Source organism: Arvicanthis niloticus, chromosome 22, assembly GCF_011762505.2.
Source record: "Arvicanthis niloticus isolate mArvNil1 chromosome 22, mArvNil1.pat.X, whole genome shotgun sequence".
Classification (NCBI taxonomy): Eukaryota; Metazoa; Chordata; class Mammalia; order Rodentia; family Muridae; genus Arvicanthis; species Arvicanthis niloticus.
In genome coordinates this window covers 2,396,390-2,412,188 of record NC_133429.1, presented here as the reverse complement: position 1 = coordinate 2,412,188, position 15,799 = coordinate 2,396,390, and the positions used below count along the sequence as shown (strand labels likewise).

The following is a 15,799-nucleotide window of genomic DNA, read 5'->3' as shown; positions in this document are numbered from 1 at the left end:
ATTTGAGACTTCTGAATGACTAGCAGGGCTCCAAGGACACAGTGTCAGATGCAGGAGTGTCTGGAGTCCCACAGCTTCTCTAGGGCTCTTTCTCCAGCCCCTCCCTTCAGGGGAAGGAAGCAGGTGGGCGGGGCACACTGGAGAGGCCCAGGCAAGGCAGGAGGGGGCAGGAGAAAAGAATGTGGCTCTCGGTATCCAGACAGGCTGGTTTTTCAGGAGAAGCCCTGGACTGGAGTTTGGGGATGGCAGCCCCTGACTATCTAAAGTGAACAAAACAGGACATCACACCCAGCTCCCAGTGCTGAGTGCTACCAGGTTCCCACAAAGTCAGAGTAGAAATGCAAACTTTGGGACACCCCTAATGGCATCCCTGTGTCCCCAACGTCTACCTGGGGCTCAGAAGGCCAAGCTTCAGAATCCAAGAGGCCAGCTCCCTGGGCTCCAGGACACTGGTGCCCAGGTGACACCAACAGGTTTCCTCTGCTAGCCTGTAGCCAGGACACAGGGGCTCAGATACCGCAATTCACTGTACTTGGGATGCACACAGAGCCCTCACTGGCTCAACCCAGAACATTCTGGCTGCTCTCAACCATTTGGTCTTTTTGTTTGTTTGTTTGTTTTTTGGGTTTGTTTGTTTGTTTTGTTTTTGGTTTTTTGGTTTTTTGTTTTGTTTTGTTTTTGATTTTTAGAGACAGGGTTTCTCTGTGTAGCCCTGGCTGTCCTGGAACTCACTCTGTAGACCAGGCTAGCCTGGAACTCAAAAATCCCCCTACCTCTGCCTCCCAAGTGCTGGGATTAAAAGCGTGCACCACTACTGCCTGGCACTCTCAACCATTTGTAACATTACCTGGGTCCTCTAGGCCCCACCAGGAATATAAGATCCCCACAATATTCACTCCCCAGGACCCAGAACCAAAACTGCACCCACCCTATAGAGAGAATTGTGGAATTTTGGTTTCTTAAAACAAACAAACAAACAAACAAACAAACACAGAAATATTAAAAGAATGTGTTTTCATTTTAACCCCAGGTGTGGGATGTGCCCCTATTTCAGGCTGTCCACAGCATCTGACTGTGATTTGCCTCGGGCTATAGCAGAGGCAAGGTTTTGCCAGCTGCAGGTAGTTTCTGGGAGTGTGTGATGTTCCGGACTCTGGGAACCTTTCAGAGGGTATATACATGCCAGGGCCCCAAGAGGAGGGGTTGCTGGTTGGTGGTCGTTCATGGTGATTGTTAGTAGTCAGACTTGAAGGAGAAATTAGATTCAGGGATTCCCCCCCCCCCATTCCTTCCTTCTCTCCTATCTAGTGATAGGGAGTGAAACTGGGGGTTGGGGGGGGATAAAGCGTGGGAAAAGTAGTAAAGACCAGAAGCTCGGCCCTCTCCACAAGCTGCAGAGACAGGAGTAAGGGGCTACACTGCCTTGGCTTACCTGATGTGCAGAAGGCCACCCTGGGCTACAGAAGAGTAGGTAGCTGCTATTCTGTGTGTGGTAGGGACTTTCTCTCTGACCTATTGGCACACCGGGTACAGTCACCCCACCCTTGTCATGGTGAGTCACCACCATAAAGACCCAGATCTGCAACCCTCCTGGGACCCTCACCCTGCCTGTCCTGCCTGTCTCTGCAGCCTTTGACCCTCCAAGGGTGGGGGGAACTTCTGGAAAAGGCAATGAGCGAGCGGCCTTCTTCCAGGCTCTGTGCTGTCACTTTCGAAATGTGGCAGGACCTTGCCCCATCCCGGCCACCACCCCTTTCAGTTTCACTCCGTACTGGATTTCCACTGGGGACAGGATGGAGCCAGTCTGCTTACCACAGACCAGCAGCACATGGATGTAGGTGGTGCAAGTCTGGAGGCAGCAGCCTACAAGTGCACCCTGGGGACAAGGCAGCAGGGTCTAGGGACAAGAGATGGGGTGAAGAGAGGACAAGCCACACAGAGGCAGATCTGAAGCCACCTAGGAGTGCTGTATCTGACCCACTACCCATCTCCTCTGTGGTCAGTGTGGATACAGAGTGGCCAAGCCAATGTCTTTCCCAGCACATATAATCTCTCTGCTGTCCTAGACCCTCAGCACACAGCCCCAGGCCTGGTGGGCTGTTCTTCATAGACTAGAGGGACCGTCTCTGTCCCTTTGACCACACAGGGTCCACTACTGGGAGCAAGAGGGCAGGACAAGAGCTGACACCAGGGCCACCTTCAATCACTGTTGGTACAGGGCCCCTCACACCTGCCAGCACAGCCCCACCAGGGCATCTGGGTCTGCCTCCTGGAAGCTGTCCTCTGAAGACAGAGCTCAACTGTGGCCATAGGGCCACTGTGCTTGACCTTGTCCAAGGTTCCTAGCCATTCTCAAGTGTCCCTGATGTGAGTTGGCTAGGGGCCAGACCTATAGCCCATTCCCAACCTTGCAATCACACCCATGGGCTTCAGAGGTGCACAACCCACCTCGCTTTGGAAAACAATGCCTAAGTACCGAGTTCATCTGCAGAGTTTCCAACACACTAAGTCATTCAAATATTACCTCTATGCAGCTCTAGAACACGTTACCTCCCTTTCCAAAGAAAGCCCTGTCACCTCATCCCAACCGCCCTGCTATAGGCCATACAAACCCTCCTCCTGTCCTGGATCCTCCCCAGCTCAGGGAGTGTGGCCTTCTGTGTCTGGATCTCTGAACATGGTGTCCTTGAGGTGCCCCCACACTGCCCTGAGCACAAAGGCGAAAGTCTCAGCTAGAGTCCTGGGTCTGCAATCCCCTAAACCGCGGCCAAAAGATGTGCTCACCTCTCCCAGGGAGGAAGCAGGACAAGCAGAGAGGTGGCAGCCACCGTCAACAATGGTCCCAAAGGAAGCCAACTCTGTACCCCAAGCCCTTGCAGGCTGTTGACTTGGCACTCGGGCTGGGAGTGTGCAGGGACAGGCCAGGGTAAATGAGGGACTTTGTTCTCAGGCTGTACCCCATGCTGCCCTCACCTTGTTCCCATAAGGCCCTTAGTTATGGAAGCAGTGAATGGAGCTGCAGACTGTGCACCAACATGTAAACCTCATGTGCACACACAAGCACACATACGCGCGCGCGCGCGCACACACACACACACACACACACACAACCCAGAGGCTCATACACATCGATGCAAGGCTGGAGCCATGTGAGATGTGGACCTTCACCCGCATGCAAACCTCCCCACTCTCATAACTTCAGATTATGTCACATATATCCTTAGCAGGGAAGCGGTCAATCTCACCCTGTGGGGTTCTCGGGGAGCAGCAGAGACAATCACCTCTTTCTTCTGCTTCTAGGCCAGTGTTTCCTGCTGGCCCTGCTCAAGGAGCCCTGGTGTATGAAGTCAGGACTGCACAGGCAGGCGTGAGCTCTCTGTGCCTCAGTTCCCTCTTATGTGCCTGCACCTACTACTACCCAGGGAAGGAAACTGCCAACGGTGGGGCCAGGCTGCCCATTCCAGTGTGTGCCTCAGTTTCTCCTTAAAGGTAGGAGCAGAGCAGAAGTCTGCCAGGATCGGCTGATAGCCACAGAGGTGCCTCTCTATCGCTGTCATACCCAGGACTGGGCTGGCAGGTCCCTGCCTTCATCATTCCCAATTGGAAAGAGCCTCAGCAACCCACCTCCAGGAGCCAGCCCCTGGGAAACCCCAAAGCTGGGTCCAAGGGCTCTGGAAAAGGCTAGGAGAGGCTGGGGGTTCAGCCAGCCAGGGCCCCCCAATACAGATCCCAGCCACCGACTGCTATTGAATCAGGTCTGGCCCCACCACCTGGCCTGGATCTGAGGTACGGTGTCTTTGCAGCCACCAGGTTATAGCCCTTGTTCCTTCAAATGCCCCCAGTCCCACACAGCAGAGCTCTATGCCAATCCGATCCCAATCATGCCAGGTTCCAGGCAATGCCTCATCTAGCATGGGTTCACTGAGTCCCAGCTCAGCTTAGTACCTCAGGGCCCTTCACCACATTGGAAAACTCACCACTCACCAAACTGCCAGCAATCATGCCATCCCAAAGGCCAGGCACCCTGTTGCTCTCCACTCACAGGGTGCAGTAGTTGGCACCAGACAGCCAAGGCAGGAAGGCCGCTCCCGAGCAGGCGGGACTCACAGGCATTCCGGGAAGCAGAGCCGGGGGATGTCCCTGACACTTGACACACTCATGCCTTTTTTTTTTTTTTTTAAAACTTTTCAGAGTGTTAATCGTGCCATCTGAGGAGACACCCTGAGAGCCCTCCTTACCACCAGGCTAGCTCAGCTTCCCTCTAGTGCATCTCTAGTACTTGGGGTGGTGGCACCCACTCTCCCCCACTTAGCTCCCAGGTGTCTTGGTTTTAAAGTCACTCTCTATACATTCCCCCAATCCAAACCAGCAGGACGTGAGGGACGTGACTGGCACCAGTGGTGGGGCCAGACCTGGGCATCCACACAAGAAACCCAGTGAGGAGATTCCTCCTGGATAGCCAGGGGTCCTGAGAACCCCCGACTCGGAGGCCACCAAGTATGGTAGGAAGGGACAAAAATACCTCAGGGGGTGCCAGGGCAAAGACCACCAGAAAAAGAAAGAGGTCAAAGAGAACACTGAACAGGAGTTCATAGAAAACAACAGAAAACAAAGGTTAGAGGTCATGACGGAGCCTAGGGTCAAGGGATCATGGCACAAGGTGGGGCTTGGGGTTCCGTCCCAGGACCAGGGTCAAGGGCAGGAGTCACGGGGAAGGCAGTGCTCAAGGGTCCCAGGGAGCAGCCAGAGTCTCAGGAGATGGAAGGGCCTGAATCACAGCAGAACGGGGTCCCCGGGGTGAGGTTAAGGTTCAATTGTGGACAGAAAGTAGTGGTCTGTTAGGGTCAAGGTTCAAAGTAGATTGTGGGGGACTCGAGGTGCAGGAAAGAATAAGGGGTACTTCCCAGGACCCAACACCAGGGTCAAGGCCAGGAGTGTGACAGGCTGTGTTTAAGATCCCCAGGGAAGGAAGGGTTCTCCTCCCCAGGGGCGGGAATCCGGGTCAGCCAAAAGGAAGGGGTGTCATAGCAAACTGGGGTCAGTGTCAAAGATGGACAATGGAGGTCACAATAGGAGTCAGGATTCCCAGAGAGAGAGGTCAAAGCGGGAGTGAGAGGTTCGGGGATGGAGGAGTTTTGATTCACACGGAGACAGCCGAGGGGCTTGCCGGCTCGGGGCAGGGTCGGGGGTCGCAGCTGGACGTGGGGTCGGGACTCGTGGGGCAAGACCGAGCCTGAGGTCCACGCGGAAGGTGGGGGTCTCGTCTCACAGAGAGAGATGGGGCGAACAGGGGTCGTGACTGGGGCGGGGTCAGGGGTCGTCCGGAGGGTCAGAGGTCGCGGCGCGGCACTCTTCTCCGCGCTCGCTCCCGGCCCTGCAGCCCCAGAACGGCCGCGAAAACCCCGGAACCAGGGCCTGACAGCATGAGTCGCGTGGGGATCGCGGAAGGGTCGCAGTGGAGTCTCGGGCCGGCGCCTCACCTCAGATCTGGTCGCTGAGCCCGCGACGCCTCAGTTTCCCGGAGCCTCTCAGCGGCCGCCGCTCACTTCCGGGTTCGGGGAGCCATCTTGGCGGCGGCGCGCACTTCCGCTTCTGCGAGGGGGCGCGGCCTTAGGGGCGGGGCTTCTTGGGCGGGGGCAGGATCTTGCTACTTCAGGGAACTGGACTCTTCACTGTCCCCCTGCCTCAACAAATGGACGTGACCCTCAGTTTCCCCTTCAGGTCTATGCACATGCCCTGGCACACTTGCAACATCAGACTCCACCAATGTCCCGTTGCCATCCTCAGCTCCCTTAGAACGATTTAGAAGCCCTTTGCTTCTCCTCCCCCCGCCCCCCAGTCTCACTATGTGGCCTTGTCTGGCCTAGAACTCACAAAGATCCGCCAACATTCTACAAGTACTGATGATAAAAGCATAAACCATCATGCCTGGTCCAATCTCTTTCTTAACCCCACTATAGACCTAATTCATTCTCAGTCCAGACCTACAGCATTGGCCTCAGTGGGGATAAAGGCAGTTCAGTCACCATCCCCTTCCCAGCTGGGTATCATGAATTCAGACCCAGAGCTACCACCATTCAGAAGCCTGTGTCCTGCAACCCTGAGATTAGATTTGCCTGTAAATAAAGAAATGAACTGGATGGGTGCTGTTTTATCTCCATGAAGCTCTGGCTGTCCTGGAACCTCCCTCTGTACCAGGGTGGCCTTGGACTCAGAGATCTTCCTCCCTCTGCCTCCTGAGTGTTGGAATTAAAGGCATGTGCCACCATCCCAGGGTGAGAAACTGGTTCTTTATTGTGCCCCTAGAAAACCCTGTCTGAGGGACAGGAAACCAGGACTATACAGCCTCACACAGGCCCTCAGGGAAGAGGACCCCGACAGGAGTCCCTGAATAACGGTAAGGATACCATGAGGAGCTTACACAGTATGGCTGTAGAAACTTGGGTTTTAAGTTTAAGCAGAAGTTAGTCATATAGATCAAAAGGAAAGACAGTCTAGGTAAAAGAACGCTGTTTAAAAGCCTGCCGTAGGGCTGGGCAGAGGTGGCAAACACCTTTAATTTAGTCTCAACACTGGGGAGGCAGAAACAAGCAATCTCAGTGAGTTCAAGGCCAGCCAGGGCTACACAAAGAAACAATGTCTTGAAAACCAAACACCAACAATAAAAAAAAAAAGCCCTGTATAGTGAGTTGGGGAGACAGCCTAAGTGACCTGAGCTATATCCCCAAGCCCAGGCAGGTATGCTGGCACAGGCTTACACTATCATCCCAGTGCTCAGGAGGCAGAGGCTGGGGGTTCGGAGCTCTCTGGCCAGCCGACCTAGTGGGCACATTCCACCTCTGTGAGGGACCATGTTTCAGGGTGCAAAATAGGTGGCTCCTGAGAAGTAGTTTTCAAGGTTAACTTCTGACCTACACACACATACACACACGTGCACACACACACTACACAAACACATACACTCCACACACAGAGAATAAAGAGTTTGGAAGTATGAGACCCACAAGGAGGACTAAGTCCCACACCCATGAATCCAGTTCCCTCTCACCTTAGTCCTCTGAGATAAGTGTCACTTGCCTTCCCCAGGGGAAAGAATAGTCAGAGGACTGTCCTGAAGTTAGCCCCAGGTCACCTAAGGAAAGACATGAAAGTGACCTCTGCCACGTCCAGCACGGGAAGCCACAAGGTCACTATGGGTAACCTTGCCTCAAATGGGGGCAGCTTGCCCAGCCCAGGGTGTATCTAGCCCTGTCAGCCTGAAGGAATCTGCCAAGCTGAGGATGGCTAGGGAATTAGTCAGATTTGGGGAATTCCAAGGAAACATAGGAGTTAGCCTCAGAGAGCAACAGGGACCTGGCTCTAAGGTCATGGGCCAGTTTTAAAGCTACAGCAGCATGGACTTACTGTGTGACCCCAGGAAAGGCCTCTGACTCCTCTGAGCCTTTAAACTAATGAGCTAAGCACTAGGTTGTTCCACTGACAAAGTGTGGAGTCTTTTGTTTTCAGAACAGGCTCATGCACTCAGGCCAACCCCAAACTCACAATGTAGCCAACCTTGCACTCCTGATACCCTGGACTCCGACCCCCTGGTCTCTACTTTCCAAGTGCTGGGGTTAAAGGCATCTGCCACTATGTCTGATCTATGTGGTGCTGGGGATGGAACCCAGGGCTTGGTGCATGCTGGGTAGCCTTACCCTCAGAGCCCTTGCCCAGTTTTAGGTTTACAGTTTGGTGTAGGGGGTGGGGGGCTAGGTACATAGGGAGGGACGAAGCCCAGCACCTTAGGCTAATTAGGAAAGTGCCCAGAACTGAACAGCCATACCCAGCCCATGTCATCATTTCAGGCCAGAAAGCCCTGCCAGTGAGTGCTATGACATTCGGGAGGCCCCAGCTTCTCAAACTGGAGCACACTGCCAGCCCCAGCTTCCCTGTTGAGATATACCCATCTCCATCCCAGCAGCCAGCTAGCTCTCCAGGTTCCCAGCCCTCAGCAAGTACCAAGCAGCAGGTGAGCCAGCCTGGCCGGGCAGGCCTGGACCTAGGGATTCACTTCCTGTTTCCCCACAGTCTGGAAAGTCCCGGTGTTCCCAGGCTGCCACCGAAGCTTCTCCTCCTCCTCGTGGTCCCCCTGGCCACTTCTGTTTTCTATACCCACTTCCCCTGGTGAGGGCCCCCAGTCTGGCACCGCCTCTTCCCCTCTCCACCTCTGCCACCCTTCCATCTCCCTTCTCAAGCTCTAGCTGGGCTTTCCTCAGTGCAGAAAGGGACACTGAGGCAGGAGCAGCTGCAGAAGGCTATATCCACCCACCACCTCCTCTCCCTGTCTCTCTCTCCTCCCAACTTTGTCTCTCTCCACACAGTGACCTCACCCCAACAGCCAGCATCACCCAGTGCAGACATCCTCCTCCAGTGCCTGACCCACCTGTAGGAACTAGCTCCTTGGTGTCCCCAGGTGTCCCCAGGCCACTGTCCCAGGACCTGGGGCTCCCAGCTCTCTGCCCCAGGACATACAGCCAGATCCTGCTAGGCCCCTGTTAGGGCTACAGTATGTGCCAAGGCTTCAGGGAAGAGCAAACCTGCCTGACAGGTTTGAGATCCACCCAGCCCAGGCCTTCCTCCTCTATAGGAAGAGGCTGAGATACCTGGGACATCCCTGGAAAGGCTCATCCACACACCTCCACTTTATCAACAGTGGGGGGGGGCGTGGGGGGGATGCTGCAGGCTGAACAATGGAATAACCATGGGAATGAGACACAGGGTATCTGGATGAGGGAAGGTCCAGGGCTAGACAGTGGGGATCACTGGGGAGCCAGGGGCAACAGGAAGCCATGAAGGCTGTAGAGCAAGGGATCTGATACAGCCAGGGCAGAAACAGCAGTCAGTTGGAGCTATGCATGGTGTCATAGTACTGTGTTATCCCAGGACACTAGAGATGAGGCAGGGGCATTGTGAGTTCCAAGCCAGCCTAAGTAATTTAAAACATAAACCTAAGTAGTCTCAAACCATAAAGGAGTAGGGGGAGGGAGAAGTAACTCAAGAGCTTTGGCTGCTTGTGCAGAGGACCTGGGGTCAGCTCCTAGCCTCTACCTTCATAGCCACATGCAACTCCAATCCCAGGAGATCTCACGCCCTCTTCTGGTCTCCTTAGGTACTGCATAGTGGACAGACAGACAAGGAGGCTAGATACCCATACATACAAAAGTTTTCCAAGTCTCAAGAGGGCTCTGGGACTTAGCTTCCAAGTGGAGCTGATGCTTGGAGTCCCATAGTGAGGGATGGAAACCCTGGAGGCACACATAGACACACAGATGCAAACATACATAAGCACAGACACACATACACATGCATACATACACACATATACACATATCCACACACATGCATACATACACATACACATGCACACATAACATACATGTACACATACATGTGTACACACACAGACATATACACATATATACATGTACATATTCACATATTCATACACATATACACACATATATGTGCACACACACAAATAAACAACACACATACACACACACACACACTAAAACCCAAAGGCTCAGCAAGTGACAGACGTAGAGAAGACAAAGGAGTCCAACTTTAGACGCCATACCACCCAGCACTCGTAGGGAGACGTGTAATAAAGTGGTGGAGAGAGGAGGACACTCAGGGGGTCCCTTAACCCCACATTGAGCTCCCAGCCCAGTAGCAAATCGTGACTAGACTAAGGGCCTCCCATATCAGGTCTAGAGTTCTATTCCTGAGAAGTTGGACCATATGGGGCAGGGCAGAGGGTAGAGAAGGAGTTAAGGAATGGGAGTGGGGGCTGGGGGGGGGGTTAGGGCTCAGAGCTTGGGTGTCTGTAGAATGGCAGAGAGGGCGCAAACATAGCAGACCTGACTGTTTTTCTTTATCCCAGGCATGCTTAGTGGATGCCCTGAGGCCAGGCCCCAGACCTAGCACTGGGACTCAGCACAGAACAGGAGAGAAACTGCAGATCCCTGGCCACTGGCCACAGGGGTCCCTGGAGGTGGCAGAGCCACATCCTACTCCCTGTGGTCCCAACCAGTGGTAATAACCGGCATTGAGCAGTGACTTCACCTGCTCTGGGGAATCCTGGATCTTTGCCTGGGAGTCGCCACCCAGCCCAAGGGAGATTCCAGGAAGGGGTGACTCACTCCCCATCCTGGTGGGACAGAGAGGCATTGGAGAAGGGCACGGAATCCAGCCACACATCCAATTGTCAGCCCAGCTGCCCCCACGGGGGTTCAGAGTCTGTGGTTCCAGAAGTCTGAGGGAAGGGTTTGGGACTGGTCACGGGTGTGTGCCTACCATTGTGGATGTCTACCATCTCCAGCCATGGCAGGGATGGAGGAGCTCTTTCACATGCTCCTGGGAGGCCCCAGGCAAGGCTAACAACCTGCTTACACTACACTGACTATCTTTAACATGGTTGTCTCATTGGGCAGTGGTGGCACACACCTTCAATCCCAGCACTCAGGAGACAGAGGCAGGAGGATCTCTGTGAGTTCAAGGCCAGCTTGATCTACACAGCGAGTTCCAGAACAGCCAGGGTTATACAGAGCAACTGTTTCCAAAAAGAGAAAGAAAAGGAAAGGGAAGGAAAAGAAAGGAAAGAAAAGATGTCATGTCAGCAACCCTTGGTGGAGTTGTATAGGAGTTATATAGACACCAGGGAGTGGCGCCTCCTTGTGTTTCTGTACGATGGAAACATTGTCATACTTTTGGTGCTGGAGATGGAACCAGGGTCCTCAAGTGTGTTAGGCAAGTGTCTTACCACCAAGGTATATGCTATACGTCCAGCCTTAAAGTGATGACGTCATAGTAAGGAATGAATAAACTGAAGAGTCCCCTGCAGCCAGGGGTGGACGGAGCCCCTGGTGCAAACAGTGTGGTCCATACACACTGGACTGTTATGTGATTCTGAGGAGAACTGAGCCTCTGATATAGGCCAAATATGGAGGGGCATTGGGGACACAGAAGATCAGTGTTGGACTCCATGATAGAAAATGTCTAGAACAGAGGAACCCAGAAACAGCGAGATGATTCTTTTTTCTTTTTTTTATTTGCTTTTGTTTTTGGTTTTTTTTGTGTGTGTGTGTGTTTTTTTTGTTGTTTTTGTTTTTGTTTTTTGTTTTTTTGTTTGTTTTGTTTTGTTTTGGTTTGGTTTTTTCGAGACAGGGTTTCTCTGTGTAGCCCTGGCTGTCCTGGAACTCACTTTATAGACCAGGCTGGCCTTGAACTCAGAAATCCGCCTGCCTCTGCCTCCCAAGCGCTGGGATTAAAGGCGTGTGCCACCACTGCCTGGCTAGTGAGATGATTCTTGTGTTTGTCATCCCAGCACTCAGGAGACTGAGACAGAACAATCAAGTTTAAGGCCAGCCTGGGCTATATGAGAGATGCAGGTCAATGATAGAGTACCTGTTTAATACATGTGCAACCCTGAGTTAAATACAAGAAACACAATAAACACATCCAGAGTTGCGCATGAAGATACAGGCCTGTCATGCCAGCACTTGAAGGGCTGAGACAGGAGGATTGTTGTTAGTTCAAGGGCATCCTAGGCCACAGAGGTCTTGAAAAACTGAATAAAAATAAACTATGTTAACTGAACATGACCAGTACACATTTGTAGCCCAAGCATTCGGGAGGCAGAGAGGCAGGCAGATCTCTGAGTTCTAGGCTAGCCTAGTCTACAGAGTGAGTTCCAGAATAGCAGGGCCACAATCCCTACCACAACCACTAAAAAAAAAAAAAAAAAAAAAGACAGGTATTCAGGACACACACACACAGGGGATGGCTGGAGGAATAGTCTTGGTTGGTTGTACTACCAGGGTGCCGCAGCTGTGTAACAAATTGCCGTGAGCAGGGTAGGAACGTTCCTCACTGTGCCCCTGGGTTACATAAGTATATACAGTTGGACTCTCTGCTCAGGCTGTAATGAGGGACCGACCGGTCAGGAATGGAGTCTCATGTAGAGACCCAGCTGGTGAGCCCACTCATTCTGCTAGATCTCTGTATAGGTCTGTCATAGCATCTGGCAATGTTTGCTCCCTGGGTTGGTAAACCTTTCATGACGGAGTCCACTGTGTCCAGCGAGCTGGTGTATCTGTCAGTCCAAAGCTGCTGCTTTTGGGTCCCTTTCTTACTCAGCCATAGCAGACTGATGCAAACTGAATGATTGATAATACTAGCTCAGGACCCTAGGGTCTATTCTTGCCAGCTCACTAACACAATGGGCTGCTGGGGTGCCTGTCATCAGGCTGCTTGCCTGTCAGCATTCACTCTTCATTCATTCATTCTTCCATTCATTCGCCTATTTACTGAGTCGTTCATTCACCAAAGTCTTCACTCATTATTGAGTTAATGTCAAGGATACTGAGTGAGCATCAGTGAGCTACATGTGGTCAGGGCGATGGGGTGCAGCCGAGCCACCGTGTGTACAAAGGGCCTCGAGTGGCAGGACTGACCTGTGTGTGATACTGCACAGGACAGGTCAGAGACATGGAAAGACCCCACATAGCCCAGGCTGTCCAGCTCTTCATGCAGTGTGGGATGACTCTGAGCTGGCCCTGCCACCACACCTAGTTAAACGTCACTAATGTATCCACGTTGGAGGGCTGAGGGTGGACTCAGGGCCACAGGCCCCAGCAAATCCCTCTGAGTTGTGTCCTCAACCTTTTGACTTGTTGAAATTCTTTTTTTTTGGGGGGGGGGGTTGAGACAGGGTTTCTCTGTGTAGCCCTGGCTGTCCTGGAACTCACTCTGTAGACCAGGCTGGCCTTGAACTCAGAGATCTACCTGTCTCTGCCTCCCAAGTGCTGGGATTAAAGATAGGAACCTCCACTTCTGGCCTAGTTTTGATATTATTTTTATGTTCCTCCCCCACCTCTTTGGAGACTTTAATGGCTATTCCTGGTTGTCAACTTGACTATATCTGGAATAAACTACAATGCAGATTTGGAAGGCTCCCCTGTGATTCTGATCTTGAGGCTGGGAGATACAAGTTTCTGACCTGGTTCTTGGCATGGAGATCTTGAGGCATAGTGGCCATGAATCCCAGGAGACAAGCAGATCTCTGAGTTCAAGGTCAGACTGGGACAAAACAAGTCCCAGATCCAGGCTTGGTGGTGCACACCTTTAATCTAGGCCACACTTTCTGCTGGAGACCCACCTAGGGCCACTGGAAGAAGGAAGATTCACTCTTTTTTTTTTGTCTGCTTGCATTTACCTGCCAGCACAGTTGTTGGAACCTACTGGCCTCGTGGGACTGAGCAATTACTAGACCCTTGGACTCCCCAGCTCAGCACTGTCGGGGAGCTGGACTACAGACTGTAAGTCATGATAATAAATTCCTTACTATATAGAGATTGTCCGTAAGTTCTGTGACTGTAGAGAACCTGACTAATACAGAGACAGTATCACTATGTAGCCCAGGCTGGCCTGGAACTACATAACTGAGAATAAACTCCTTCCTGCCACCTCCTGAGCCTCCTGCATGTCTGATCTATGTGGTAGCAGGGATGGAGACAGGAATCCTGTTCTGTCAAACTGGGACTATACCCACTGAGTCACTGCAGGCCTCATCTTTAATCTGCAGTTTTTTCCTCCTGGTGGCATCTGCCACCCCCAGCGCCTCGCCTGATGTGCTTCTGTGGTCTGGAATAAGTTATGTTACTGAAGTGGTACTGAGTTTGAACATTTACCAAGTGGTGGCTCTACCAGAAGTCACAGGTTTGGTTTCCAGCACTCACACGGCTGGTCACAGCTACCTGTAACTCCAGCTCCCGTGTATCTGAAGCCTTGGTGGGGTCCTGAATGTGGCACACATAAACACACACACAATACAATACACACATACACACAATACAATACACACATACACACAATACAATAAATTTCTAAATAGAGCCGGGCGGTGGTGGCGCACGCCTTTAATCCCAGCACTCGGGAGGCAGAGGCAGGCGGATTTCTGAGTTTGAGGCCAGCCTGGTCTACAGAGTGACTGAAAAACAGAAACAAATAAATCTCTAAATATTTCTAACTATGTCTCTGACCCACAGTTCTCACCATAGTGATAACTCTTCCCCTTAGAGAATTCAGGGTAACATCTTGGGGACATGTGTAGCTGTCACACTGGGGGTGCTCTAGGTACAGAATGGGTGGACACTAGGATGATACCGGTTGCCCCTGAAGTTCCCAGGATGCCTTGCTGTCCTTGGTGTCTGTCAGGGCAAGGGTGGAGGTAGAGGCATTTGAGACTTACTTATTACTGCCATAGTTTGAGGCAGTGTCAGAGCAACGAAAATCCAGTCTCCCTATGAGGGGCTGCGTGGGCTGCAGCTGGCGGGGTGGGTGGGGCATATTCCCTCTAGCTGTATGTTTCATCTTTGTCTCCCCTGCCTTTTTCCTGAAATTTTTTAACTTTATTTTTCCATGTGTATGAGTGTTTTGGCTGCATGTATGTATGAACACCATGTGCCTTCAGAGGCCAGAGGAAGGCACTGAATCCACCAGAAGTGAATTTACAGTCCTGGCCACCACATGGGTGCTGGCTATCACACCTGTGTGCCCTGAAGAGCAGAGCCTCACCTCTGACCGGTCTCTCCAGCCTGCCTCTTTCCGTTTGTCTGGTCTGTGTTTTCCCTCAACTTCTGTCTTCAGATCTGTTTCTCTGATCTTTTTTTCTCAGTTTATGTGCTTGCATAAGTGAGTTCTCTCCTTCCTCCATGTAAGTTCTGGGGATTGAACACAGGTTGAGCTTGACAAGCCCTTTTGCCCACTCTTTCTGGCAGGCCACCTCGCCCTCTAGCGGCCGCAGAGGGAACCGTAGACTATGTAGATCTCTGCACGCTGTAACCTGCGTGTGCATAGAGTACTGTGTGGAGTAAAGCTGCGTGCGCGCTCGCCCCTCAATCATACCCCAAGCCTTCTTTTCTTTTTTTCTTTTTCTTTTTTGGTTTTTCGAGACAGCGTTTCTCTGTGTAGCCCTGGCTGTCCTGGAACTCACTCTGTAGACCAGGCTGGCCTCGAACTCAGAAATCCACCTGCCTCTGCCTCCCAAGTGCTGGGATTAAAGGCGTGCACCACCACCGCCCGGCTCTATTTAGAAATTTATTGTATTGTGTGTATGTGTGTATTGTATTGTGTGTATGTGTGTATGGGATTATGTGTGTATGGGATTATGTGTGTATGGGATTAAAGGCGTGCGCCACCACCGCCCGGCGCCAGCCACCTTTTTGACAACTGTTATTTAAAACTCTGTTGTGTGTGTGTGTGGCGCGAGCGCGCGCGCGCTTGCCACGGAACGCTTAGGATCAGAGTCAGCCTGCAGGGGACATTTCTCTCGGTCCACCTTGTGAATTTATGGGGATCGAACTCATGCCGTCAGATTTGACGTCAATCGCCCGTAGCCGCAGATCCATCTCACCAGCCCAGCTGCTCTTATTTTGCACACGAAACGCTCCTCTCTATGGCACCAGCTGCGCCCGGCTATCCCTACAGTGATCTCAGTGGCGCTCCAGGTTCCGAAGTGTCAAGTTTGGGCTACTTTTTGACCTTTGACCTCGCCCCCAAGGCCGTTGAGAGTAAGCCTGGGCTGGATCTCTTTAGGGATCCACGAGCTTCTCTCTCCGCCCTCCCCCCATGCCTCAGGTCGCGGCCGTTCCCCGGAGGACGTTGACGCGCGTGAACTCTAACCCGAGGCCCGAAACTTCGAGGTCACCACCGCAAGCCCGAAGGTCTCGCCGGCCAGTCGCGCTTGCTGACGGGCGTC

At 52.4% G+C, this 15,799-nt stretch overlaps 1 protein-coding gene across 2 annotated transcripts in view; it reads right to left on the bottom strand.

Annotated features, from left to right (window-relative positions):
• The window catches only part of Sbno2 (strawberry notch homolog 2), a 48,377-nt gene extending 42,743 nt beyond the window's left edge, over positions 1-5,634 (bottom strand). For both annotated transcript variants that reach the window (XM_076919514.1, XM_076919516.1), the window contains exon 1: positions 5,481-5,634. The gene's annotated coding sequence lies outside the window, so the exon portion shown is untranslated. The remainder of the gene's footprint in view (positions 1-5,480) is intronic.
• Positions 5,635-15,799: the final 10,165 nt, after the last annotated feature.